The sequence below is a fragment of the Coregonus lavaretus genome (genome assembly GCF_964263955.1).
Source record: "Coregonus lavaretus genome assembly, chromosome: 14".
NCBI classification, from domain to species: Eukaryota; Metazoa; Chordata; class Actinopteri; order Salmoniformes; family Salmonidae; genus Coregonus; species Coregonus lavaretus.
The window spans coordinates 27,910,274-27,937,925 of record NC_140001.1 but is presented as its reverse complement, the minus strand read 5'-3'; the positions used below and the strand labels follow the sequence as shown (position 1 = coordinate 27,937,925).

Here is a 27,652-nt window from a genome sequence, read left to right as displayed (position 1 = left end):
CCATGACAATTGTTGGTGCACGGACCCATTCCTTTATTTGGAGACCACCAGCATGGGACATTATAGGTCCCAGCTAATGGATGCTTCAGTGCCTCCTGAGCCTGCTTCGTGTGTAAATAATTGCCTCTCTTCCACATATCTGGCACCTCCTCTGGTCGCCTCATGTCTCCGGAGAAGATGCTAATCCTGGAGAGGTGCAATGAGAGAAATTAAGAACTCAGGTTACACCCTGCCAACAAATGTCCTAGCCATGCCAATACTACTACTGAGATCAATAGCAATACTTTGGTTACACTTAAGATTGTTCATGAAGTGAGAACAGTGAGTTCACCGGGGAGGACAACATGCATGTGGATTTGTGGCTTGTGGCATATTTGGCCTTCTAAAATTAATGGAAGATGGAGGTAGTAATAGTGAGTTTCTGGATTAGTATATTGGCAAAGGAGTTGAAAGTATTAATGATCATGGCATTTATTATGATGAGCTGATTAAAGATCTGATTCAAGATCTACACATTATCAGCCAATAAGAATACTCCCACCACACATCATGCAAGGAAGTATTGCATTTGAGATTACATGAGGTACTGTGCTTTTGCACAGTGGAGGTGCTTGGCTCAAGAACAATGGCATCAAAAAATTAGAGAAAATACATGTTAAAGTTCATACAAAGGACATAAGTCTTCTGATTGGCTGTAACGTTGGATCGTCTGCAATCAACCCTGCTGCTATCATCCGCATTACCACAGTGAATATCCTGTCCAAAGAAGCACAGACGGAGACATAGGTGAAATTACTATTGAGAGTTGTGGTGCAATGTGACTTCTTTACAGCACTCAGGTTGGCGAGCGAGGCGAGCCACACCAAGACGAAGTAAGCTACTCAAATAACCATTATCATCCGTCACCATTTCAAATCAAATCAAATTTTATTTGTCACATACAGTGGGGAGAACAAGTATTTGATACACTGCCGATTTTGCAGGTTTTCCTACTTACAAAGCATGTAGAGGTCTGTAATTTTTATCATAGGTACACTTCAACTGTGAGAGACGGAATCTAAAACAAAAATCCAGAAAATCACATTGTATGATTTTTAAGTAATTAATTTGCATTTTATTGCATGACATAAGTATTTGATACATCAGAAAAGCAGAACTTAATATTTGGTACAGAAACCTTTGTTTGCAATTACAGAGATCATATGTTTCCTGTAGGTCTTGACCAGGTTTGCACACACTGCAGCAGGGATTTTGGCCCACTCCTCCATACAGACCTTCTCCAGATCCTTCAGGTTTCGGGGCTGTCGCTGGGCAATACGGACTTTCAGCTCCCTCCAAAGTTTTTCTATTGGGTTCAGGTCTGGAGACTGGCTAGGCCACTCCAGGACCTTGAGATGCTTCTTACGGAGCCACTCCTTAGTTGCCCTGGCTGTGTGTTTCGGGTCGTTGTCATGCTGGAAAGCCCAGCCACGACCCATCTTCAATGCTCTTCCTGAGGGAAGGAGGTTGTTGGCCAAGATCTCGCGATACATGGCCCCATCCATCCTCCCCTCAATACGGTGCAGTCGTCCTGTCCCCTTTGCAGAAAAGCATCCCCAAAGAATGATGTTCCCACCTCCATGCTTCACGGTTGGGATGGTGTTCTTGGGGTTGTACTCATCCTTCTTCTTCCTCCAAACACGGCGAGTGGAGTTTAGACCAAAAAGCTATATTTTTGTCTCATCAGACCACATGACCTTCTCCCATTCCTCCTCTGGATCATCCAGATGGTCATTGGCAAACTTCAGACGGGCCTGGACATGCACTGGCTTGAGCAGGGGGACCTTGCGTGCGCTGCAGGATTTTAATCCATGACGGCGTAGTGCAGGGTTCTTCAATTCTGGTCCTGGAGGGCCGAAACACTTCTGTTTTTTATTTCTACCTGGTAGTTAATTGCACTCACCTGGTGTCCCCGGTCTGAATTAGCCCCTGATTAGAAGGAGAGGATGAAAAACAGAGGTGTTTCGGCCCTCCAGGACCGGAATTGAAGAACCCTGGCGTAGTGTGTTACTAATGGTTTTCTTTGAGACTGTGGTCCCAGCTCTCTTCAGGTCATTGACCAGGTCCTGCCGTGTAGTTCTGGGCTGATCCCTCAGCTTCCTCATGATCATTGATGCCCCACGAGGTGAGATCTTGCATGGCGCCCCAGACCGAGGGTGATTGACCGTCATCTTGAACTTCTTCCATTTTCTAATAATTGCGCCAACAGTTGTTGCCTTCTCACCAAGCTACTTGCCTATTGTCCTGTAGCCCATCCCAGCCTTGTGCAGGTCTACAATTGTATCCCTGATGTCCTTACACAGCTCTCTGGTCTTGGCCATTGTGGAGAGGTTGGAGTCTGTTTGATTGAGTGTGTGGACAGGTGTCTTATATACAGGTAACAAGTTCAAACAGGTGCAGTTAATACAGGTAATGAGTGGAGAACAGGAGGGCTTCTTAAAGAAAAACTAACAGGTCTGTGAGAGCCAGAATTCTTACTGGTTGGTAGGTGATCAAATACTTATGTCATGCAATAAAATGCAAATTAATTACTTAAAAATCATACAATGTGATTTTCTGGATTTTTGTTTTAGATTCCGTCTCTCACATTTGAAGTGTACCTATGATACAAATTACAGACCTCTACATGCTTTGTAAGTAGGAAACCTGCAAAATCGGCAGTGTATCAAATACTTGTTCTCCCCACTGTACACGTGTTTAGCAGATGTTATTTCGGGTGTAGCGAAATGCTTGTGCTTCTAGCTCCGACAGTGCAGTAATATTTAAGAAGTAATATCTAACAATTTCACAACATATACCCAATGCACACAAATCTAAGTAAGGAATGGAATTTAAGAATATATACATATATGGACAAGCAATGACAGAGCGGCTGTCACGCTCGTCAAACACAGTGGACCAAGGCGCAGCGTGATATGCGAACATACTTTTATTTATATTCACCCACACGAAAAAAACAACAAAACGATACGTGACGTCCTTGGTTTACAACACAAAACCAACACGGAACAAGATACCACAAAACACTGTGGAAAACAGGCTGCCTAAGTATGGTTCCCAATCAGAGACAACAAGCAACAGCTGACACTCGTTGCCTCTGATTGAGAACCACCCCGGCCAACACAGAAACACATGAGCTAGATAAAGAACCTAGAACACAAACACATAGAAACTACACACCCTGGCTCAACATAACAGAGTCCCAGAGCCAGGGCGTGACAGCGGCATGGACTAAGATACAGTAGAATATTATAGAATGCAGTATATACATATGAGATGAGTAATGCAAGATATGTAAACATTATCAAAGTGATTAGTGTTAATTTCTTAAAGTGGCCAGTGATTTCAATAGGCAGCAGCAGCCTCTAATGTGCTAGTGATGGCTATTTAACAGTCTGATGGCCTTGAGATAGAATATGTTTTTCATTCTCTCGGTCCCAGCTTTGATGCACCTGTACTGACCTCGCCTTCTGGATGATAGCGGGGTGAACAGGCAGTGGCTCGGGTGGTTGATGTCCTTGATGATCTTTTTGGCCTTCCTGTGACATTGGGTGCTGTAGGTGTCCTGGAGGGCGGTTAGTTTGCCCCCGGTAATGCGTTCGGCAGACCGCACCACCCTCTGGAGAGCCCTGCGGTTGCGGGCGGTGCAGTTGCCGTACCAGGCGATGATACAGCCCGACAGGATGCTCTCAATTGTGCATCTGTAAAGGTTTGTGAGGATTTTAGGTGCCAAGACAAATTTCTTCAGCCTTCTGAGGTTGAAGAGGCTCTGTTGCGCCTTCTTCACCACACTGTCTGCGTGGGTGGACCATTTAAGTTTGTCAGTGATGTGTAAGCCAAGGAACTTGAAGCTTTCCACCTTCTCCACTGCGGTCCCGTCGACGTGGATAGGGGGGTGCACCCTCTGCTGTTTCCTGAAGTCTATGATCATCTCCTTTGTTTTGTTGACGTTGAGTAAGAGGTTATTTTCCTGGCACCACACTCCCAGAGCCCTCACCTCCTCGCTGTAGGCTGTCTCGTCATTGTTGGTAATCAAGCCTACTACTGTTGTGTTGTCTGCAAACTTTATGATTGAGTTGGAGGCGTGCTTGGCCATTCAGTCATGGGTGAACAGGGAGTACAGGCGGGGGCTGAGCACGCACCCTTGTGGGGCCCCAGTGTTGAGGATCAGCGAAGTGGAGATGTTGTTTCCTACCTTCACCACCTGGGGGCGGCCCGTCAGGAAGTCCAGGACCCAGTTGCACAGGGCGGGGTTCAGACCCAGGGCCTCAAGCTTAATGATGAACTTGGAGGGTACTATGGTGTTGAATGCTGAGCTATAGTCAATGAACAGAATTCTTACATAGGTATTCCTCTTGTCCAGATGGGATAGGGCAGTGTGTAGTGTAATGGCGATTGCATCGTCTGTGGATCTATTGGGGTGGTAAGCAAATTGAAGTGGGTCTAGGGTGACAGGTAAGGTAGAGGTGATATGATTCTTGACTAGTCTCTCAAAGCACTTCATGATGACAGAGGTGAGTGCTACGGGCGATAGTCATTTAGTTCAGTTACCTTTGCTTTCTTGGGTACAGGAACAATGGTGGCCATCTTGAAGCATGTGGGGCAGCAGACTGGGATAGGGAGAGATTGAATATGTCCGTAAACACACCAGCCAGCTGGTCTGCGCATGCTCTGAGGACGCGGCTAGGGATGCTAGGGCAGCCCTGCGGGGGTTAACATGCTTAAATGTCTTACTCACGTCAGCCACGGAGAAGGAGAGCCCACAGTCCTTGGTAGTGGGCCGCGTCAATGGCACTGTGTTATCCTCAAAGCGGGCGAAGAAGGTGTTTAGCTTGTCTGGAAGCGAGACGTCGGTGTCGGCGACGTGGCTGGTTTTCCATTTGTAGTCCGTGATTGTCTGTAGACCCTGCCACATATGTCTCAGGTCTGAGCCGTTGAATTGCGACTCCACTTTGTCTCTATATTGATGTTTTGCCAGTTTAATTGCCTTGCGGAGTGAGTAGCTACACTGTTTGTATTCTGCCATATTCCCAGTCACCTTGCCATGGTTAAATGCGGTGGTTCGCTCTTTCAGTTTTGCCATCTATCCACGGTTTCTGGTTAGGGTAGGTTTTAATAGTCACAGTGGGCACAACATCTCCTATACACATCCTGATAAACTCAGTCACCGTTTCAGTGTATTAGTCAAAATTATTTTCGCAAGATACCCGGAACATATCCCAGTCCGCGTGATCAAAACAATCTTGAAGCGTGGATTCCGACTGGTCAGACCAGCATTGAATAGTCCTTAGCACGGGTACTTCCTGTTTGAGTTACTGCCTATAGGAAGGGAGGAGCAAAATGGAGTCGTGGTCAGTGTCACTAGAACCGATGTGGATGTGGTGGAGGAGTCAGGCGCAGGACACAGAGGTGAAGTCCAACAGACTTTAATAGTCCAATGTTTACGAGGAAAAAACCCCGACCTCAAAATACACCAAGAGGCGAAGGAAAATTACGCACACGCGTAAACACTAAACACAAAACAAACAGGGTGCAAACACGTAGCTCCGACACAGTGGCAGTCATAACAACACACAATCATTCTAGTGCAAAACAAGGAACTTATAAGACACGTAATCAACACACAAATGGACACAGGTGTAACAGACAGACAAAAGCAATCAAATGACGAAACATAGAGCGGTGGCAGCTAGTACTCCGGGGACGGCGAACGCCGAAGCCTGCCCGAACTAGGAGGAGGAGCAGTCTCGGCCGAAACCGTGACAGTACCCCCCCCTTGACGCGCGGCTCCAGCCGTGCGCCGACCCCGGCCTCGGGGACGGCCAGGAGGACGCGGACCCGGGCGCGTGGGATGCCCACGGTGAAACTCAGTCAGGAGGGATGGATCGAGTATGTCCCTCCTGGGCACCCAGCACCGTTCCTCCGGACCGTACCCCTCCCACTCCACGAGATACTGGAGACCACTCATCCGGCGCCTCGAGTCCAAGATGGTCCGGACCCTGTACGCCGGGGCCCCCTCGATGTCCAAAGGGGGCGGAGGGGTCTCTCCTATCTCATCTTCTTGGAGTGGGCCAGCTACCACCGGCCTGAGAAGAGACACATGGAACGAGGGGTTAATATTTTTATACTCTATAGGCAGTTGTAACCTGTAACACACCTCGTTCAATCTTCCGGCAGGGCAGGCGGAGGGGCAGGTTTCGAGTCGAGAGCCAGACTCGATCTCCCGGTGCGTACACCGGTTCCTCACTGCGGTGGCGATCGGCGCTCGCCTTTTGTTGACGGATGGCACGCTGCAGATGGACATGGGCAGCGTCCCACGTCTCCTCCGAGCGCCGAATCCACTCATCCACCGCAGGGGCCTCGATCTGGCTCTCGTGCCATGGTGCCAGGACCGGCTGATAACCTAAAACACACTGGAAAGGTGTTAAATTGGTGGAGGAGTGGCGGAGAGAGTTCTGGGCCATCTCTGCCCAGGGGATGAACCTAGACCACTCCTCCGGCCGGTCCCGGCAATAGGACCTCAAAAACCTACCCACATCCTGGTTGACACGTTCCACCTGCCCATTGCTCTCTGGGTGATACCCCGAGGTAAGGCTTACCGAGACCCCCAACCGTTCCATGAACGCCCCCCAAACTCTGGAGGTGAACTGGGGACCTCGGTCAGACACTATATCCTCGGGGACCCCATAGTGCCGGAACACATGGGTAAATAGGGCCTCAGCGGTTTGTAGGGCAGTAGGGAGACCCGGCATGGGAAGGAGACGACAGGCCTTGGAAAACCGATCCACAACGACCAAAATGGTGGTATTCCCCTGGGAGGGGGGTAGGTCGGTTACGAAATCCACCGATAGGTGGGACCATGGTCGTTGTGGAACGGGCAGGGGATGTAGCTTACCCCTGGGCAAATGTCTAGGCGCCTTACACTGGGCACACACCGAGCAGGAGGAGACATAAACCCTCACATCCCTAGCTAACGTTGGCCACCAGTATTTCATGCTAAGACAGTGCACGGTCCGGCCAATACCTGGATGTCCAGAGGAGGGTGATGTATGAGCCCAATAAATAAGTCGATCACGAATCTCGAGCGGAACGTACGTCCGCCCCACAGGACACTCGGGGGGAGTAGGGTCGGTACGCAGTGCCCGCTCGATTTCCGCATCGACCTCCCATACCACCGGAGCCACCAAACAAGACTCCGGCAATATGGAAGTAGGCTCGTTGGACCTCTCCTCTGTGTCATACCGCCGGGACAGGGCGTCTGCCTTACCATTCTGGGACCCAGGGATGTATGTGATCTTAAAAACAAACCGGGTTAGGAACATGTTCCACCTAGCCTGACGAGGGTTCAATCTCCTAGCTGCCCGGATGTACTCCAGGTTACGGTGATCAGTCAGAATGAGGAAAGGGTGTTGAGCCCCCTCAAGCCAATGCCTCCACACCTTTAGGGCCTGGACTACGGCTAACAGCTCCCTGTCCCCAACATCATAGTTGCGCTCCGCCGAGCTGAGCTTCTTGGAGTAGAACGCACAGGGGCGGAGTTTAGGTGGCGTGCCGGACCGTTGTGACAGAACTGCCCCAATACCGGTCTCGGACGCGTCTACCTCTACTTGGAATGGTAAAGAGGGATCCGGATGCGCCAGCACAGGAGCCGAGGTGAACAGGTTCTTTAGTTTGACAAATGCCCTGTCCGCCTCAGCCGACCACTGCAAACGAACCGGATCCCCCTTTAGCAGGGACGTAATGGGAGCTGCAACCTGTCCAAAACCCAGAATAAACCTTCGGTAGTAATTAGCAAAACCCAAGAACTGCTGCACCTCTTTTACAGTGGTTGGAGTTTGCCAATTACGCACGGCCGATACCCGGTCTACCTCTATCTCCACACCAGACGCGGACAACCGATAACCCAAAAAGGAGACGGACTCCTGGAAGAACAGGCATTTCTCTGCCTTGACATACAAGTCATGCTCCAACAGTCTTCTCAACACTCGGCGCACCTGGGCTACATGCTCGGCTCGTGTAGAAGAATACACTAGGATGTCGTCGATGTAAACTACTACACCCTGCCCATGCATGTCCCGGAAAATCTCGTCAACAAAGGATTGGAAGACTGAAGGAGCATTCATTAACCCGTATGGCATGACGAGATACTCGTAATGACCCGAGGTGGTGCTAAATGCTGTTTTCCATTCATCCCCCTCCCTAATGCGCACCAGATTGTACGCGCTCCTGAGATCCAACTTTGTGAAGAACCGCGCTCCGCGTAATGATTCCGTCATCGTCGCAATCAGTGGAAGTGGGTAACTGTATTTAACTGTGATCTGATTGAGACTACGGTAATCAATACACGGGCGCAATCCCCCGTCCTTCTTCTTCACAAAGAAGAAATTCGAGGAGACCGGGGAAGTGGAGGACCGTATGTATCCCTGTGCCAAGGACTCGGCTATGTAAGTCTCCATAGCCGCTGTTTCCTCTTGAGACAGGGGATACACACGACTCCGTGGAAGAGCCGCTCCTGTCTGGAGATTTATCGCACAGTCCCCTTGTCTATGAGGAGGTAGCCGTGTTGCCCTCGATTTGCTAAACACGAGTGCTAAATCCTCATACTCAGGGGGAATGCGCAGTGCGGGCACTTGGTTCGGACTCTCTACCGAGGTCGCCCCTACGGAAACACCTAGACATCTCCCTACACACTGGGCAGACCACTCCATCAGAGCCCTCTGTTGCCACGCTATGGTAGGATCATGGGTGCTTAACCAGGGAAAGCCCAACACCACGGGGTACGCAGGAGAGTCAATCAGATAAAACTGAATGATCTCCTCATGACCCCCCTGCGTCGTCATCGTCAGTGGTGCTGTGACCTCCCTGATCAGGCCCGACCCCAACGGCCGGCTGTCTAATGCGTGGACAGGAAATGGAGCTTCTACCGGCCGAAGGGGAATTCCTAACCTACAACAAAATGCCCGATCAATAAAGTTCCCAGCTGCGCCTGAATCTACTAGCGCCTTATGCTGGGAATGAGGTGCCACCTGTGGAAATCTCACAGGAATACTCATGTGACCAACAGAAAGCTCTGGGTAAGTGGGGCGCCTACTCACCTGAAATGACTCCCCAGTGCGTGGCCTGTTGTCACCTCTCCCAGGAGACCCTCCCCAGCACCTGGCCGCGGTGTGTCCTCCACGACCACAGGTGGTGCAGGGGATGGCCCCCCTCGGGTTCCCTCTCCTCCTCTCTCTAGCGCCAGCACCCCCGAGCTCCATGGGAATCGGCTCGGAGGTGCTGGAGGGTGGAATGGACGACCCCCACTCGGGACGTCCGCGGGTAGCCAGCAGGGTGTCTAGACGGATGGAAATGTCCACCAACTGGTCGAACGACAGGTTGGTGTCCCTGCAGGCCAGCTCACGACGAACGTCCTCTCGTAGGCTACACCGGTAGTGGTCGATGAGGGCCCACTCATTCCACCCCGCATCCGCCGCTAGTGTCCGGAACTCCAGTGCGAACTCCTGTGCGCTCCTCTTCCCCTGTCGGAGGTGGAATAGACGCTCTCCCGCCGCTTTCCCCTCAGGTGGATGATCGAAGACAGCCCTGAAGCGGCGGGAGAACTCCGCGTAGGTGATGGTTGCGGCGTCTATTCCCCTCCATTCAGCGTTGGCCCACTCCAACGCCTTGCCGGATAGACAGGAGATGAGGGCGGAGACGCTCTCGTATCCCGAGGGCGCCGGGTGTATGGTGGCAAGGTAAAGTTCCACCTGCAGGAGGAATCCCTGACACCCGGCTGCAGAACCGTCATATGCCCTCGGGAGCGAGAGCCGAATGCCACTGGGTTCCGGTGCTGAGAGAGGAGGACTGGCCGTTGGTGATGGGATGTTGTAAGAGTGCGTGGGCACCTCTCGATTCACCAATCGGCGCAGAGTGTTGGACACCTCGTCCATGGCGGCCCCGAGTTGCCGGATCATGGTGTCCTGGTAGTTGATCCGGTCTTCCAGGGATTCGGGTGCCGCCGCTGTTCCTGCTGACTCCATGGTGGTGTGTTGTTCTGTCACTAGAACCGATGTGGATGTGGTGGAGGAGTCAGGCACAGGACACAGAGGTGAAGTCCAACAGACTTTAATAGTCCAATGTTTACGAGGAAAAAACCCCGACCTCAAAATACACCAAGAGGCGAGGGAAAATTACGCACACGCGTAAACACTAAACACAAAACAAACAGGGTGCAAACACGTAGCTCCGACACAGTGGCAGTCATAACAACACACAATCATTCTAGTGCAAAACAAGGAACTTATAAGACACGTAATCAACACACAAATGGACACAGGTGTAACAGACAAAAGCAATCAAATGACGAAACATAGAGCGGTGGCAGCTAGTACTCCGGGGACGGCGAACGCCGAAGCCTGCCCGAACTAGGAGGAGGAGCAGTCTCGGCCGAAACCGTGACAGTCAGATATGCCGAAAGGAGGGCGGGGGAGGGCCTTATAACCATCCCGGAAGTTCAAATAGCAATGGTCAAGGATTTTAGCAGCCCAAGTACAACAGTCGATATGTTGATAGAACTTAGTCAGCCTAGTCCTCAAATTTGCTTTGTTAAAATCCCTGGCTACAATAAATGCTGCCTCAGGATATGTGGTTTCCCGTTTGCATAAAGTCCAGTGAAGTTCTTTGAGGGCCGTCGTGGTATCGGCTTGATGGGGGATATACACGGCCGTGACTATAACCGAAGAAAATTATCTTGGGAGATAATACGGTCGGCATTTGATTATGAGGTATTCTAGGTCGGGTGAACAAAAGGACTTGAGTTCCTGTATGTTACTACAATTACACCATGAGTCGTTAATCATGAAACACACACCTTCGCCCTTCTGCTTCCCGGAGAGATATTTATTTCTGTCTGCGCGATGAACTGAGAACCCATCTGGCTGGTACGATTTCCACACAATATCCCCAGAGAGCCATGTTTCCGTGAAACAAAGTATATTACAGGCCCTGATGTCTCTCTGGAAAGAAATCCTTGCCCTGAGCTCGTCGACTTTGTTATCCAAAGACTGAACATTAGCGAGTAGTATACTTGGAAGCGGTGGGTGGTGTGCGCGCCTCCTAAGGTAAACCAGCAGGCCGCTCCGAGTGCCTCTCCTCCGCCGGCGATGTTTTGGGTCAGCAGCTGTAATCAGTTCAATTGCCCTGGGGAGAGCAAACAAAGGATCTGCTTCGGGAAAGTCGTATTCCTGGTCGTAATGCTGGTGAGTTACCGCCGCTCTGATATCCAATAGTTTTTCCCGGCTGTATGTAATGATACAAAACACTTTCTGAGCTAATAATGTAAAAAGTCATACATAAAAAAAAAAAAATACTGCAAAGTTTCCTAAGAGCTAGTCGTGAGGCCGCCATCTTCGTCGGCGCCAGGAGTGAGGTAATTTGTCTCCCCTTCATGAACTTTACAATTATTTTTAAATTTAAATTACCTTCATGAAATTATTATGATAGTTGAAAAATTTCACAGAATGGTGCTGAAACATCATCCCTTCGTCCTGTTACAGGTTCTTCCACAATTATAACACCCCAAACAAGCATTGTGGAAACTAAGTTGTCATTATTTGTTTTAGTGCTCACGCAAACATACTGGTCAGTAAGCACGTTTCCATTCACAGTTTTTCTACGAGTAAAGTCATACAGTATAACAAATTAAACAACGACAGCTGTGATGGAAACAGGACATTTCGGTACAATTGTATAAATGCAGACAGAAAATGTGTTCGTTCCGTTCGACATAGTGGGATCTGTTTGTGTTGGTAGGATTAATGATTGCAAGAAATGGCGGTGGAAACACTTTTTATGCGCAAATATTGATATAATAACCATCATATCGAAGTAAACTTGGGGTCACGCGATGATATGGTGTATTGTCCTCCCACGAAACCATGCAGTTTATTAGGCTACAGATGAAATAAGATGATGAACTTGACAGGGTGGTGAAAGTGTGTGGTGATGAGCTTGATGCTCCTTTCCAATAAATATCGAGGGTCTTATTCTGATGACATGATGATTGTTGCATGACTGCCGTTTGACAAATAAAAATATTCTTGCTCTTATCCATAATAATCTCATCATGTAGACTAGCCTACCCACACTGTATCTGCAAACTGTTGGCTAGAGCACATGTGCCAAGACCAGAGTATGCACATTTGCTATTTAACGCAACAGTTTTTGTGAGAAATCTATTGGTAGAGTTGAAAATGCGATGAAAACACATTGAACTTTTGATTTTTATTCGGTACATGAAAACATAAGCAAAAAATATATATTTTGTGTGCACTACGTCATCACACACTGATTTTTATCCGTGTCACGGTTTCGGCCGAGGCTGCTCCTCCTCCTGGTTCGGGCAGGCTTCGGCGGTCGTCGTCCCCGGAGTACTAGCTGCCACCGATCTATGTTTCATGTTCGTTTGGTTTTGTCTTGATGTTGTACACCTGTGTCTTGTTAGTCCTCGTTAGTGTCCTATTTAGTTCTCGTTGTGTGTGTTGTCTTTGTGTGTGATTGCTCTTCTGTTTTGTGTTGGAGCTACGTACTTCCCTCCAGTGTTTTGGAGAGGTTTTTCGCACATGTTAGTGCGCCGTTTGTTTGACGCCTGTGTGCGCCGTTATTTCGCCTTCGGGCTTATTGTGCTTGTTTTCTACGTGAATATTGCACTAAAGTCTTTTGGACTGAGCTTCTGCGTTCTGCGCTTGATTCATGCACCACACCCACCTTCAGCACCCCTTGACAGAATCACACACCAAAATGGAATCAGCAGGATCTGCAGTTACGCCTGAGTTGCTCGAGGAGCATGTTCGCGGCCAAGATGACCAGATACGACAACTGGGGACCGCTCTACAGGACGTCATCAACACCCTGCACCGATGGGAGGCCAGCGGGGTACCCACACCTCCACCTACCCTGCCAACCCCATCGGCCGGTCCACCAGTCCCAGGTCCGGAACCCAGGGGGATTCGGCTCTCGCTCCCGAGGGCGTATGACGGAACAGCTGCCGGGTGTCAGGGGTTCCTCCTGCAGGTGGAGCTCTACCTGGCCACTGTACACCCGGTGCCCTCGGGACACGAGAGCGTTTCCGCCCTCATCTCCTGTCTCACGGGCAAGGCGTTGGAGTGGGCTAACGCCGAGAGGAGGAAGATGGACGCCAACACCATCTCCTACGTCGAGTTCTCCCACCGCTTCAAGGCCGTGTTCGACCATACTCCTGAGGGCAAAGCGGCGGGGGAGCGTCTAGTCCACCTGAGACAGGGGAGGAGGAGCGCACAGGCATTTGCTCTAGAGTTCCGGACTCTAGCGGCGGACGCAGGGTGGAATGAACGGGCCCTCATCGACCATTTTCGATGTAGCCTACGGGAGGACGTTCAACGTGAGTTGGCCTGCAGGGATACCCATCTCACCTTCGACCAGTTGGTCGATATGTCCATCCGTCTGGACACCCTGCTGGCCACCCATGGACGTCCCGAGGGGGGTCCGTCCATTCCGCCCTCCGGCACCTCCGAGCCGAGCCCTATGGAGCTCGGGGTGCCGGCGCTAGAGAAAGGAGGAGGAGGAGCCCGAGGGGGCCTGTCTCCTGCACCAAGTGCGGTCGTGGAGGGCACACTGCGGCCAGGTGCTGGGGAGGGTTCTCCGGGGAAGAAGACAACAGGCCACGCACTGGGGGGGCCTCCCAGGTGAGTAGACGTCCCACTTACCCAGAGCTTTCTGTTGCGCACTTTTGTATACCTGTGTGTTTTCCACAGGTTGCACCTCATTCCCAGCATAAGGCGCTAGTAGATTCAGGCGCAGCTGGGAATTTTGTTGATCGGAAGTTTTGTTTAGATTTAGGGATCCCTCTCCTACCTGTTGACAAACCTTTTCCCGTTCATGCCTTAGATAGCCGCCCGTTGGGGTTGGGGTTGATTAGGGAGATCACAGCACCACTTAGGATGTGTGCGCAGGGGGGTCATGAAGAGGCTATACAGCTGTATCTGATCGACTCTCCTGCGTACCCAGTGGTGCTGGGAATTCCCTGGTTAAGCACCCATAACCCTGCTATTTCGTGGCAACAGAGGGCTCTCGATGGGTGGTCTGCTCAGTGCGAGGGGCGATGTCTGGGTGTTTCCGTGGGGGCGACTTCGGTGGAAAGTCCAAACCAAGTGCCCGCACTGCACATTCCGCCTGAATATGGGGATTTAGCTCTCGTGTTTAGTAAAACTAGGGCGACGCAGTTGCCTCCTCATAGACAGGGGGATTGTGCGATTGATCTCCAGGCAGGAGCAGCGCTCCCACGGAGCCACGTGTATCCTTTGTCTCAAGAGAAGAGAAAAGCTATGGAGACTTACATAGCCGAATCTTTGAGACAGGGATACATTCGGCCCTCCACTTCTCCCGCCTCCTCGAGCTTCTTTTTTGTGAAGAAGAAAGATGGAGGGTTGCGCCCGTGCATTGATTACCGTGGTCTCAATCAGATTACTGTGAAATACAGTTATCCACTCCCTCTGATTGCGACCATGACAGAGTCATTGCATGGAGCGCGTTTTTTCACAAAATTGGATCTCAGGAGCGCGTATAACTTGGTGCGCATTAGGGAGGGCGACGAATGGAAGACAGCGTTTAGTACCACGTCAGGTCATTTCGAATATCTCGTCATGCCATATGGGTTGATGAATGCTCCATCAGTCTTCCAATCCTTCGTAGATGACATTTTCCGGGATATGCAGGGACAAGGGGTGGTCGTGTACATTGATGACATTCTGGTGTACTCGTCTACCCGAGCCGAGCATATAACCCTGGTGCGTCGTGTATTGAGGAGGCTGTTGGAGCAGGACCTATATGTCAAGGCAGAGAAATGTCTGTTTTTCCAGGAGTCGGTCTCCTTTTTGGGTTATCAGTTGTCCGCGTCAGGGGTGAGAATGGAGGTGGATCGTGTGTCCGCTGTGCGTAATTGGCAAACTCCAACCACTGTAAAAGAGGTGCAGCAGTTCTTGGGCTTTGCAAATTACTACCGGAGGTTTATCCGGGGTTTTGGACAGGTGGCAGCTCCCATCACGTCCCTTCTGAAAGGGGGTCCGGTGCGCCTGCAGTGGTCAGCTGAGGCGGACAGGGCCTTTAGGAGACTGAAGGACCTGTTTACGTCGGCTCCGGTGCTGGCGCATCCGGATCCCGCATTACCCTTTCAGGTTGAGGTAGACGCGTCTGAGGCTGGTATAGGGGCCGTTCTCTCTCAACGGTCCGGCACGCCACCTAAACTCCGCCCCTGTGCTTTTTACTCAAAAAAGCTCAGCCCGGCGGAGCGTAACTATGACGTTGGGGACAGGGAGCTGTTAGCTGTAGTTCAAGCCCTTAAGGTGTGGAGGCATTGGCTTGAGGGGGCTCAACACCCTTTCCTCATTTTGACTGACCATCGGAACCTGGAGTACATCCGGGCAGCGAGGAGACTGAACCCTCGCCAGGCTCGATGGAGTATGTTTCTCACCAGGTTCGTATTTAAAATCACGTACATCCCTGGGTCCCAGAATGGTAAGGCAGATGCGCTGTCCCGGCGGTATGACACGGAGGAGAGGTCCGTTGAGCCTACTCCCATACTACCGGAGTCTTGCCTTGTGGCACCGGTGGTGTGGGAGGTCGATGCCGAAATCGAGCGAGCGTTGCGTACCGACCCCAGCCCTCCACAGTGTCCTGAGGGTCGGAAGTACGTTCCGCTCGAGATTCGGGATCGACTCATTTACTGGGCTCACACGTCACCCTCCTCTGGACATCCGGGTATTGGCCGGACAGTGCATTGCCTTAGCACTAAATACTGGTGGCCCACTTTGGCTAGGGATGTGAGGGTTTATGTCTCCTCCTGCTCGGTGTGCGCCCAGTGTAAGGCGCCCCGACATCTGCCCAGGGGTAAGTTACAACCCCTGCCCGTTCCACAACGACCATGGTCCCACCTCTCGGTGGATTTTGTGACAGACCTTCCCCTCTCTCAGGGGAATACCACCATCCTGGTCGTTGTGGACTGGTTCTCTAAGGCCTGTCGTCTTCTCCCTATGTCGGGTCTTCCTACTGCCCTACAGACCGCTGAGGCCCTATTTACCCACGTCTTCCGGCATTACGGGGTACCCGAGGATATAGTGTCTGATCGAGGCCCCCAGTTTACCTCCCGTGTTTGGAGAGCGTTCATGGAGCGGTTGGGGGTCTCGGTTAGCCTTACCTCAGGGTACCACCCGGAGAGTAACGGGCAGGTAGAACGTGTCAACCAGGATGTGGGTAGGTTTCTGAGGTCGTATTGCCAGGGCCGGCCGGAGGAGTGGGCACGGTACATTCCCTGGGCCGAGATGGCCCAGAACTCTCTCCGCCACTCCTCTACCAACCTAACCCCCTTCCAATGTGTGTTAGGTTACCAGCCGGTTCTGGCACCTTGGCAGCAGAGCCAGATCGAGGCCCCTGCGGTGGATGATTGGATGAGGCGCTCGGAAGAGACGTGGAACGCTGCCCACGTCCACCTGCAGCGGGCCGTCCTTCGTCACAAGGCGAGCGCCGATCTCCACCGCAGTGAGGGGCCGGTGTACGCACCCGGAGATCGAGTCTGGCTCTCTACCAGAAACCTACCCCTCCGCCTGCCCTGCCGGAAGCTGGGTCGGCGGTTTGTGGGGCCCTTTAAAGTCCTGAGAAGATTGAACGAGGTGTGTTATAGGTTACATCTACCTGTTGAGTATAAGAATATTAACCCCTCGTTCCATGTGTCTCTTCTCAGGCCGGTGGTAGCTGGTCCACTCCAGGACAATGAGATAGGGGAGACTCCTCCGCCCCCACTGGACATCGAGGGGGCTCCGGCGTACACCGTTCGGTCCATCTTGGACTCAAGACGCCGGATGGGGGGTCTCCAGTATCTCGTGGAGTGGGAGGGGTACGGCCCGGAGGAGCGGTGCTGGGTGCCGCGGAGGGACATCCTAGACCCATCTCTCCTGTCGGAGTTCCACCGGGACCATCCCGCGCGCCCTGCTCCGCGTCCTCCTGATCGTCCCCGAGGCCGGGGTCGGCGCACGGCTGGAGCCGCGCGTCAAGGGGGGGGTACTGTCACGGTTTCGGCCGAGGCTGCTCCTCCTCCTGGTTCAGGCAGGCTTCGGCGGTCGTCGTCCCCGGAGTACTAGCTGCCACCGATCTATGTTTCATGTTCGTTTGGTTTTGTCTTGATGTTGTACACCTGTGTCTTGTTAGTCCTCGTTAGTGTCCTATTTAGTTCTCGTTGTGTGTGTTGTCTTTGTGTGTGATTGCTCTTCTGTTTTGTGTTGGAGCTACGTACTTCCCTCCAGTGTTTTGGAGAGGTTTTTCGCACATGTTAGTGCGCCGTTTGTTTGACGCCTGTGTGCGCCGTTATTTCGCCTTCGGGCTTATTGTGCTTGTTTTCTACGTGAATATTGCACTAAAGTCTTTTGGACTGAGCTTCTGCGTTCTGCGCTTGATTCATGCACCACACCCACCTTCAGCACCCCTTGACAGAATCACACACCAAAATGGAATCAGCAGGATCTGCAGTTACGCCTGAGTTGCTCGAGGAGCATGTTCGCGGCCAAGATGACCAGATACGACAACTGGGGACCGCTCTACAGGACGTCATCAACACCCTGCACCGATGGGTGGCCAGCGGGGTACCCACACCTCCACCTACCCTGCCAACCCCATCGGCCGGTCCATCAGTCTTTTGGACTGAGCTTCTGCGTTCTGCGCTTGATTCATGCACCACACCCACCTTCAGCACCCCTTGACAATCCGCAACAAGTCAGTTTGATGGACACACCACTGTTGGGAAAATGCGCATATTTTCTTTGTGCAGATTTTAGAATATTTGAAAGAAAATCTTTCGCCAATTGGATGGAAATGTAGCTAGTGACATACAGATCTATTATCTAGGTAAAATCCCTGACTGCAAGCCTGAAGCACTATGACAGGAAGCATGACATTGACAACATTGTTTGAAAATGTCTTAAATTGTGGGAATTATAGGCTGTACAAATACAGGTAACTGCCAAAATAAAGGAAACACTTGAGTAAATTAGAGATACAAAGTATATTGAAAGGAGGTACTTCCACACAGGTGTGGTTCCTGAGTTTTTAAGCAATTAACATCCCACCATGCTTAGGGTCTCATATAAAAATGCCCAGTTGCCCATTATTTTGGCTACCATTGGTAGAAGAAGAGATCTCAGTGACTTTGAAAGAGGGGTCTCAAAGGAGCATAGGTGGTTAAAGGGTGTGTGTCACCAGATATCAACCCAATTGAACACATATGGGAGATTCTGGAGCGGCGCCTTTGACAGCGTTTCCCACCACCATCAACAAAACATCAAATTATGGAATTTCTTGTGGAAGAATGGTATCACATCCCTCCAATAGAATTTCAGACACTTGTAGAATCTATGCCAACGCGCATTAAAGCTGTTCTGGCGGCTCGTGGTGGCCCAACGCCCTATTAAGATCCTTTATTTTGGCAGTTACCTGTATGTGTGTGTGGCCTGAGCGCATACCCATCAAGAGAGATGGGGCGGGGTGGCTGAAGAGTGAGGAACTTTGGCGTAGACCTGGTGGGTTTCAGTACTTACAGGTGTTTGATCCCTGAGTCAGGCTGTTCAACGGTTGCAGGCTCTGACTGATGGGGTGGATCCCAGTTGATGCTGTTAATCTCATCCTCCAACTCCTCGCTGAGGCAGGGAGGAGAAGGGAGTCATTAAAATAGTGTGGACTTAGTGAAGACGGGGCTAGCAAGTGTTTGTATTATGAACTAAATCTTCTAAATCCAAATGATGAAGTGGGATACGACATCATTATTAAGTACATATCAATAACATAATTAAACATCCTTAAGAGTCTACTGACGCACCTGTGCATCAATCTAAATAACATAATAAAAAAATCCCCATCAAAATCCGTCAGTTTAAGCGAGAGATACACTATATATACAAAAGTATGTGGACATCCCTTAAAATTAGTGGATTTGGCTATTTTAGCCACACCCGTTGCTGACAGGTGTATAAAATTGAGCACACAGCCAAGTAATCTCCATAGACAAACATTGGCAGTAGAATGGCCTTACTGAAGAGCTCAGTGACTTTCAATGTGGCACCGTCATAGGATGCCACCTTTCACACAAGTCAGTTCGTCAAATTTATGCCCTGCTAGAGCTGCCCCAGTCAACTGTAAGTGCTGTTATTGTGAAGTGGAAACGTCTAAGAGCAACAACGGCTCAGCTGCGAGCTCACAGAACAGGACCGCCGAGTGCTGAAGCACGTAGGGCGTAAAAATCGTCTGTCCTCAGTTGCAACACTTACTACATAGTTCCAAACTGCCTCTGGAAGCAACGTTAGCACAAGAACTGTTCGTCGGGAGCTTCATGAAAAAAGTGGTGTAAAGCTCGCTGCCATTGGACTCTGGAGCAGTGGAAACGCGTTCTCTGGAGTGATGAATCACGCTTCACCATCTGGCAGTCCGACAGACGAATCTGGGTTTGGCGGATGCCAGGAGAACGCTACCTGCGCCAATGCATAGTGCCAACTGTAAAGTTTGGTGGTGAAAGAGGAATAATGATCTGTGGCTGTTTTTCATGGTTTGGGCTAAGCCCCATAGTTCCAGTGAAGGGAAAGCTTAACGCTACAGCATACAATGACATTCTAGATGATTCTGTGCTTCCAACTTTGTGGCAACAGTTTGGGGCTGGCCTTTCCTGTTTCAGCATGACAATGCCCCCGTGCACAAAGTGAGGTTCATACAAAAATGGTTTGTCGAAATCGGTGTGGAAGAACTTGACTGGCATGCAAAGAGCCCTGACCTCAACCCCATCGAACACCTTTGGGATGAATTGGAACGCCAACTGCGAGCCAGGCCTAATCGCCCAACATCACTAATGCTCTTGTGGCTGAATGGAAGCAAGTCCCCGCAGCAATGTTCCAACATCTAGTGGAAAGCCTTCCCAGAAGAGTGGAGGCTGTTATAGCAGCAAAAAGGGGACCAACTCCATATTAATGCCCATGATTTTGGAATGGGATGTTCCACAAGCAGGTGTCCACATACTTTTGGTAATGTAGTATATCTATGGGCTACTTCTCAATCCACCGCATCTGCCTATGTCAGCCTTCCGCATCTGTGGTGGAAGGTGGCCGAGCTACACCAGTGTTTGTCAGACCATGAGACATCCCCAAAATTGGTCTTCTCATGAAAATGTCTGTAGTGTCTGAACGGTTTGGAATACAAATACTCTATGGAAAGATGAGACTCTCACAGACACGATGGTGTTCTCCGTTTTGCTCTACGAACCCCACAAGCCCGACGGGACTGTCACAGTCACTAGCCCATTCAAGCTTAACATCCTTGTCATTTATCGCCCTCCAGGTTCCCTTGGAGAGTTCATCAATGAGCTTGACGCCTTGATAAGTTCCTTTCCTGAGGATGGCTCACCCCTCACAGTTCTGGGTGACTTCAACCTCCCTACGTCTACCTTTGACTCATTTCTCTCTGCCTCCTTCTTTCCACTCCTCTCCTCTTTTGACCTCACCCTCTCACCGTCCCCCCCTACTCACAAGGCAGGCAATACGCTTGACCTCATCTTTACTAGATGCTGTTCTTCTACTAATCTCACTGCAACTCCCCTCCATGTCTCCGACCACTACTTTGTATCCTTTTCTCTCTCGCTCTCCTCCAACACTACTCACTCTGCCCCTACTCAGATGGTAACGAGCCGTCGCAACCTTCGCTCTCTCTCTCCCGCTACTCTCTCCTCTTCCATCCTATCATCTCTTCCCTCTGCTCATTCCTTCTCCCTCCAATCTCCTGATTCTGCCTCCTCAACCCTCCTCTCCTCCCTTTCTGCATCCTTTGACTCTCTATGTCCCCTATCCTCCCGGCCGGCTCGGTCCTCCCCTCCTGCTCCGTGGCTTGACGACTCATTGCGAGCTCACAGAACAGGGCTCCGGGCAGCCGAGCGGAAATGGAGGAAAACTAGACTCCCTGCGGACCTGGCATCTTTTCACTCCCTCCTCTCTACATTTTCTTCATCTGTTTCTGCTGCTAAAGCCACTTTCTACCACTCTAAATTCCAAGCATCTGCCATCTTTGCCATCTTCTCCCCCCTTCTCCCTCTCTGTGGATGACTTCGTCAACCATTTTGAAAAGAAGGTTGACGACATCCGATCCTCGTTTGTTAAGTCAAATGACACTGCTGGTCCTGCTCACACTGCCCTACCCTATGCTTTGACTTCTTTCTCCCCTCTCTCTCCAGATGAAATCTTGCAACTTGTGACGGCCGGCCGGCCGCTCAACAACCTGCCCGCTTGACCCTATCCCCTCCTCTCCGGTGACCTTCTCCCTTACCTCACCTCGCTCATCAACTCATCCTCGACCGCTGGCTATGCCCCTTCCGTCTTCAAGAGAGCGAGAGTTGCACCCCTTCTCAAAAAACCAACACTCGATCCCTCTGATGTCAACAACTACAGGCGAGTATCCCTTCTTTCTTTTCTCTCCAAAACTCTTGAGCGTGCCGTCTTTAGCCAACTCTCTTGCTATCTCTCTCAGAATGACCTTCTTGATCCAAACCAGTCAGGTTTCAAGACTGGTCATTCAACTGAGACTGCTCTTCTCTGTGTCACAGAGGCTCTCCGCACTGCTAAAGCTAACTCTCTCTCCTCTGCTCTTGTCCTTCTAGACCTGTCTGCTGCCTTTGATACTGTGAACCATCAGATCCTCCTCTCCACCCTCTCCGAGTTGGGCATCTCCGGCGCGGCTCACTCTTGGATTGCGTCCTACCTGACCGGTCGCTCCTACCAAGTGGCGTGGCGAGAATCTGTCTCCGCACCACGTGCTCTCACCACTGGTGTCCCCCAGGGATCAGTTCTAGGCCCTCTCCTATTCTCGCTATACACCAAGTCACTTGGCTCTGTCATATCCTCACATGGCCTCTCCTATCATTGCTACGCAGACGACACACAACTCATCTTCTCCTTTCCCCCTTCTGATAACCAGGTGGAGAATCGCATCTCTGCATGTCTGGCAGACATATCAGTGTGGATGACGGATCACCACCTTAAGCTGAACCTCGGCAAGACGGAGCTGCTCTTCCTCCCGGGGAAGGACTGCCCGTTCCATATTCTCGCCATCATGGTTGACAATTCCATTGTGTCCTCCTCCCAGAGTGCAAAGAGCCTTGTCATCTCCCGTCTGGATTACTGCAACTCGCTGTTGGCTGGGCTCCCTGCCTGTGCCATTAAACCCCTACAACTCATCCAGAATGCCGCAGCCCGTCTGGTGTTCAACCTTCCCAAGTTCTCTCACGTCACCCCGCTCCTCCGCACACTCCACTGGCTTCCAGTTGAAGCTCGCATCTGCTACAAGACCATGGTGCTTGCCTACGGAGCTGTGAGGGGAAAAGCACCTCCGTACCTTCAGGCTCTGATCAGTCCCTACACTCAAACGAGGGCATTGCGTTCATCCACCTCTGGCCTGCTGGCCCCCCTACCTCTGCGGAAGCACAGTTCCCGCTCAGCCCAGTCAAAACTGTTCGCTGCTCTGGCACCCCAATGGTGGAACAAGCTCCCTCACGACGCCAGGACAGCGGAGTCACTCACCACCTTCCGGAGACACTTGAAACCCCACCTCTTTAAGGAATACCTGGGATAGGATAAAGTAATCCTTCTACCCCCCCCTTACCCCACCCCACCCCCCAAAAAAATAATATATATATAATAATAATACATATTGTAAAGTGGTTATCCCACTGGCTATAAGGTGAATGCATCAATTTGTAAGTCGCTCTGGATAAGAGCGTCTGCTAAATGACGTAAATGTACATGTAAATGTAAGTCGGTACCGCCGATGTGCCAACTTCTGTCTGTAGCGTCCAAACCGTTTGGACTACAAACTAATATGACTACGACCCCCACAAGTGTCACGGGACTCATCTGAAGGTAACCCAGTACCAGTTTAAAAAATGAATGGAAGTATGGAGCTAGTTTTAAAAAGGGGTTAAATATGTGTCCAAAAAACAAAAATATTTCCTGAGCTTTCTTATTTCTCCTAGATGAGTCCCGTGACACTTGTAGGGGTCATAGTCATATTAGTTTGTAGTCCAAACGGTTCGGACGCTACAGACAGAAGTTGGCACATCGGCGGTACCGACTTCAGACGAGTCCTGTCGGGCTTGTGGGGTTCGTAGAGCAAAACGGAGACACCTCAAAACCTTATTTTTTAGGATTTTTTTTTGACTGTCTGTTTTGCCATTTATGAATGTGCCATTCAATGTGTTTCTATGGGCTATAGTAGTAGAGGTCAAATTCAATATTTTATCAAAAAAATAAAAATAAGTATATACCTACAGGGGTCGTAAAATTCAAAATCCAATAGCTAAATGATCCATGGTATGACCATCTTAAAACAATTCCATGTTATCTTAGTAGAACCACTTAGTAGTCCCTAATCCCTAGTCCCTCATCTCCATGTTATTGTCTTATTTTAAAAAAATTCCCCCTTTGTTTTCTCACATAGCATATGTCAATCATGTAACCTTTTGTAATAGATTAGCTCCTCTCGCAGCATGAACACTTGGGCTTTGAGTTCATTCCTTTCCTGCAGGACGTCTTGTAGATCCTGGAGGGTGAAGCGGGGCCTGTCAGACTCCTTCTGGTCCAGGGCATCAGGCGCCTCCTCCTGCTCCTCATCACACAGGGGGAGAAGCGGAGGACTCTCTTCTGACTCAAAGCACTCTCCCAGGAATTCATGGTTACCTCTGCATTCCGCCCAAAAATAATTGTGCACGATGGAGGCTGCTGATGCTGGTACCAAGGACTGGATTTGGGACATAGCATGGTCACTTTCAGTACTGAGAAAGATGTATTTATGGTGGGTGGCAACAATATTCAATAACCAAATCTACAAAAATGACTTACCCTCCTTGGGTGGGAGTAATATTATTATGTTCTTGTCAATAGTGAAGTTCCAACCCTGTCTCTATGTAATTTGCATATAAACTTAACTCCATGAGGAAAAGCTTATGGATACGTAATGCCGTGTTAAAGGGAAAAGTAATAGACTAGATCAGGGAGGGGGTTGACGCTGTGGTTGCCTTGGCCGGCAATGGTGTAGGCACTGTCATCACAGACTCTGAGGGGGGCAGTTCCTTCTCGGCTGCCCCCTTCCTGTACAGCTCCCACTCTTGACGCTCCTCCTTCAGCCTGGCCACCTCCTGCTGCAGGGCCCCAAGCTCCTGCTGGCGAGCCTGGGACATAGCCTCGAGCTCAGCCTTCTGCTGGATCACTGCCTTGCCCTGAGCCTCCACCACACTGATCCTGTGCCGCAGGTCCAGGTTGATCTTCATCAGACGGTGCTGCTGCAGCTGAAGCTATGAGGGGAGGAAGAAGTCCATTTAATCCTACTTTGTGTAATGAATGATACTGTAATTACATTTACATTTTACATTTTACATTTTAGTCATTTAGCAGACGCTCTTATCCAGAGCGACTTACAGTTAGTGAGTGCATACATTTTCATACTGGCCCCCCGTGGGAAATCGAACCCACAACCCTGGCGTTGCAAACGCCATGCTCTACCAACTGAGCTACAGATGGCCTAAATGAGAGCAATATGGCAGAAACTAAGAAGTAAAAGGCTTGAAAAGGATCATGGTCAGAGAATGAGTGAAGCCTCACGTAATGAACTGATGGAAACACTCTGAGGGGTCCAGATTGTTGGTGGAAGTTGTTGTCGTTCTCAGGCATGTGAACAAAAGAAAGCCCAGGGAGTGTGAACCATCTATGTGCTGGAGCATTAGGCTACAGACAGTAGGAGGCCTAGGGGGGAGGAGTTATGTAGATCAGGGTGTGTGGAATGCTACTAGAAGGAAAGAGACAAGCCTCACAGCCTCCAGGTCCTCGTTCTTAATCCCGGATCTCATCCCTCTGTTTGTCTACCACCTCCTTTAGCTTCTTCATCACCTGACGCTCTCTCTCTGACACGCCTGTCCAAGAGATACACACATACAGCTTAACACAAACATGTATCAGCACATACTGTTGTAAATAAAAAACAACTGTGATAATGTAACAGATAGAACTAATACTGCTAAAATAATGTTTCTGAACTTAAATACTTCAGAATGTTATGTAGCTTTATACAGAGCATTACCAATAGACAGTAACACTATACAGTGGGGAGAACAAGTATTTGATACACTGCCGATTTTGCAGGTTTTCCTAATTACAAAGCATGTAGAGGTCTGTAATTTTTTATCATAGGTACACTTCAACTGTGAGAGACGGAATCTAAAACAAAAATCCAGAAAATCACATTGTATGATTTTTAAGTAATTAATTTGCATTTTATTGCATGACATAAGTATTTGATCACCTACCAACCAGTAAGAATTCCGGCTCTCACATACCTGTTAGTTTTTCTTTAAGAAGCCCTCCTGTTCTCGACTCTTTACCTGTATTAACTGCACCTGTTTGAACTCGTTACCTGTATAAAAGACACCTGTCCACACACTCAATCAAACAGACTCCAACCTCTCCACAATGGCCAAGACCAGAGAGCTGTGTAAGGACATCAGGGATAAAATGGTAGACCTGCACAAGGCTGGGATGGGCTACAGGACAATAGGCAAGCAGCTTGGTGAGAAGGCAACAACTGTTGGCGCAATTATTAGAAAATGGAAGAAGTTCAAGATGACGGTCAATCACCCTCGGTCTGGGGCTCCATGCAAGATCTCACCTCGTGGAGCATCAATGATCATGAGGAAGGTGAGGGATCAGCCCAGAACTACACGTCAGGACCTGGTCAATGACCTGAAGAGAGCTGGGATCACAGTCTCAAAGAAAACCATTAGTAACACACTACGCCGTCATGGATTAAAATCCTGCAGCGCACGCAAGGTCCCCCTGCTCAAGCCAGCGCATGTCCAGGCCCGTCTGAAGTTTGCCAATGACCATCTGGATGATCCAGAGGAGGAATGGGAGAAGGTCATGTGGTCTGATGAGACAAAAATAGAGCTTTTTGTTCTAAACTCCACTCGCCGTGTTTGGAGGAAGAAGAAGGATGAGTACAACCCCAAGAACACCATCCCAACCGTGAAGCATGGAGGTGGAAACATCATTCTTTGGGGATGCTTTTCTGCAAAGGGGACAGGACGACTGCACCGTATTGAGGGGAGGATGGATGGGGCCATGTATCGTGAGATCTTGGCCAACAACCTCCTTCCCTCAGTAAGAGCATTGAAGATGGGTCGTGGCTGGGTCTTCCAGCATGACAATGACCCGAAACACACAGCCAGGGCAACTAAGGAGTGGCTCCGTAAGAAGCATCTCAAGGTCCTGGAGTGGCCTAGCCAGTCTCCAGACCTGAACCCAATAGAAAATCTTTGGAGGGAGCTGAAAGTCCGTATTGCCCAGCGACAGCCCCGAAACCTGAAGGATCTGGAGAAGGTCTGTATGGAGGAGTGGGCCAAAATCCCTGCTGCAGTGTGTGCAAACCTGGTCAAGACCTACAGGAAACGTATGATCTCTGTAATTGCAAACAAAGGTTTCTGTACCAAATATTAAGTTCTGCTTTTCTGATGTATCAAATACTTATGTCATGCAATAAAATGCAAATTAATTACTTAAAAATCATACAATGTGATTTTCTGGATTTTTGTTTTAGATTCCGTCTCTCACAGTTGAAGTGTACCTATGATAAAAATTACAGACCTCTACATGCATTGTAAGTAGGAAAACCTGCAAAATCGGCAGTGTATCAAATACTTGTTCTCCCCACTGTATCTAAATGGTAAAGGAATTCAGTCTTAAATAGCAACCACAAAGCGTTTACAGTCAACAGTATATTTACCAGAGAGCTTTTTCATCTCATGTCACGCATACATGATATTTAATGTCTCTGTATATGTTGATTTGACCTGTGTTTCTAGGTTATGTGTGTTTTGTGTGACCAGCACCTCCAGAACTTCCAGAACCCGGACCACTTTGGACATCAGCCGCAGCAAAGCCTAGCACCCAAACTGATCGATAATGCATTCAAACTCCTGACCCACGACCGCGGCAATGTCATAGACGTCCACAACGGTCAACTCCAGCGAATTTTTGTCCAGGGCTATTCCGAAATCTTCCATGGCTGTTCCTCCTCTCCGAATGTAACCTAACAGTTTCTGTTAATCCGAAATCAACAAGTATAGTTCTCTATATTCTGATTCTGAATCTCTTGCAGTACAATATAGGCCTACTTCTTCCAGCTATTCTTTCCTATAGCCTACGGCTAAAACCCCTAAAATGTTTTCAACGATTTGAATGTATTTTCTAAAATTATGATGTAGCCTGTTTCTAAATTAGATTCCCCGAACAGCGCAATCCAATCCCTTTTATGAGCTAACAGTAGTTTAGGCCTATGGCATAAATGCGCATGTGAAGTTATTCCAGGACTAAATCACCTCGAGCTCAACATTTAAATGGACTGGACAATAACGGTACATTTTGCGATTAAAGACACCATTCTAGCTAGCTGACCACCGATTTTCATTGCAATTTATGTAACTTAAATTAGGTTGTGAGTTTTCAAAAAAGTTATATATATATACACACATTTTGTGGGA

At 49.7% G+C, this 27,652-nt stretch overlaps 1 pseudogene across 1 annotated transcript; it reads right to left on the bottom strand.

Moving 5' to 3' along the window:
• Nucleotides 1–662: 662 nt before the first annotated feature.
• On the bottom strand, nt 663–27,175 carry LOC311141093 (RILP-like protein 1; annotated as a pseudogene). The gene is made up of 6 exons: nt 27,094–27,175; nt 24,932–25,030; nt 24,140–24,415; nt 23,582–23,862; nt 18,636–18,734; nt 663–756 (listed from the first exon to the last, which is right to left on the bottom strand). The product of its transcript is annotated as an RILP-like protein 1 (transcript).
• Nucleotides 27,176–27,652: the final 477 nt, after the last annotated feature.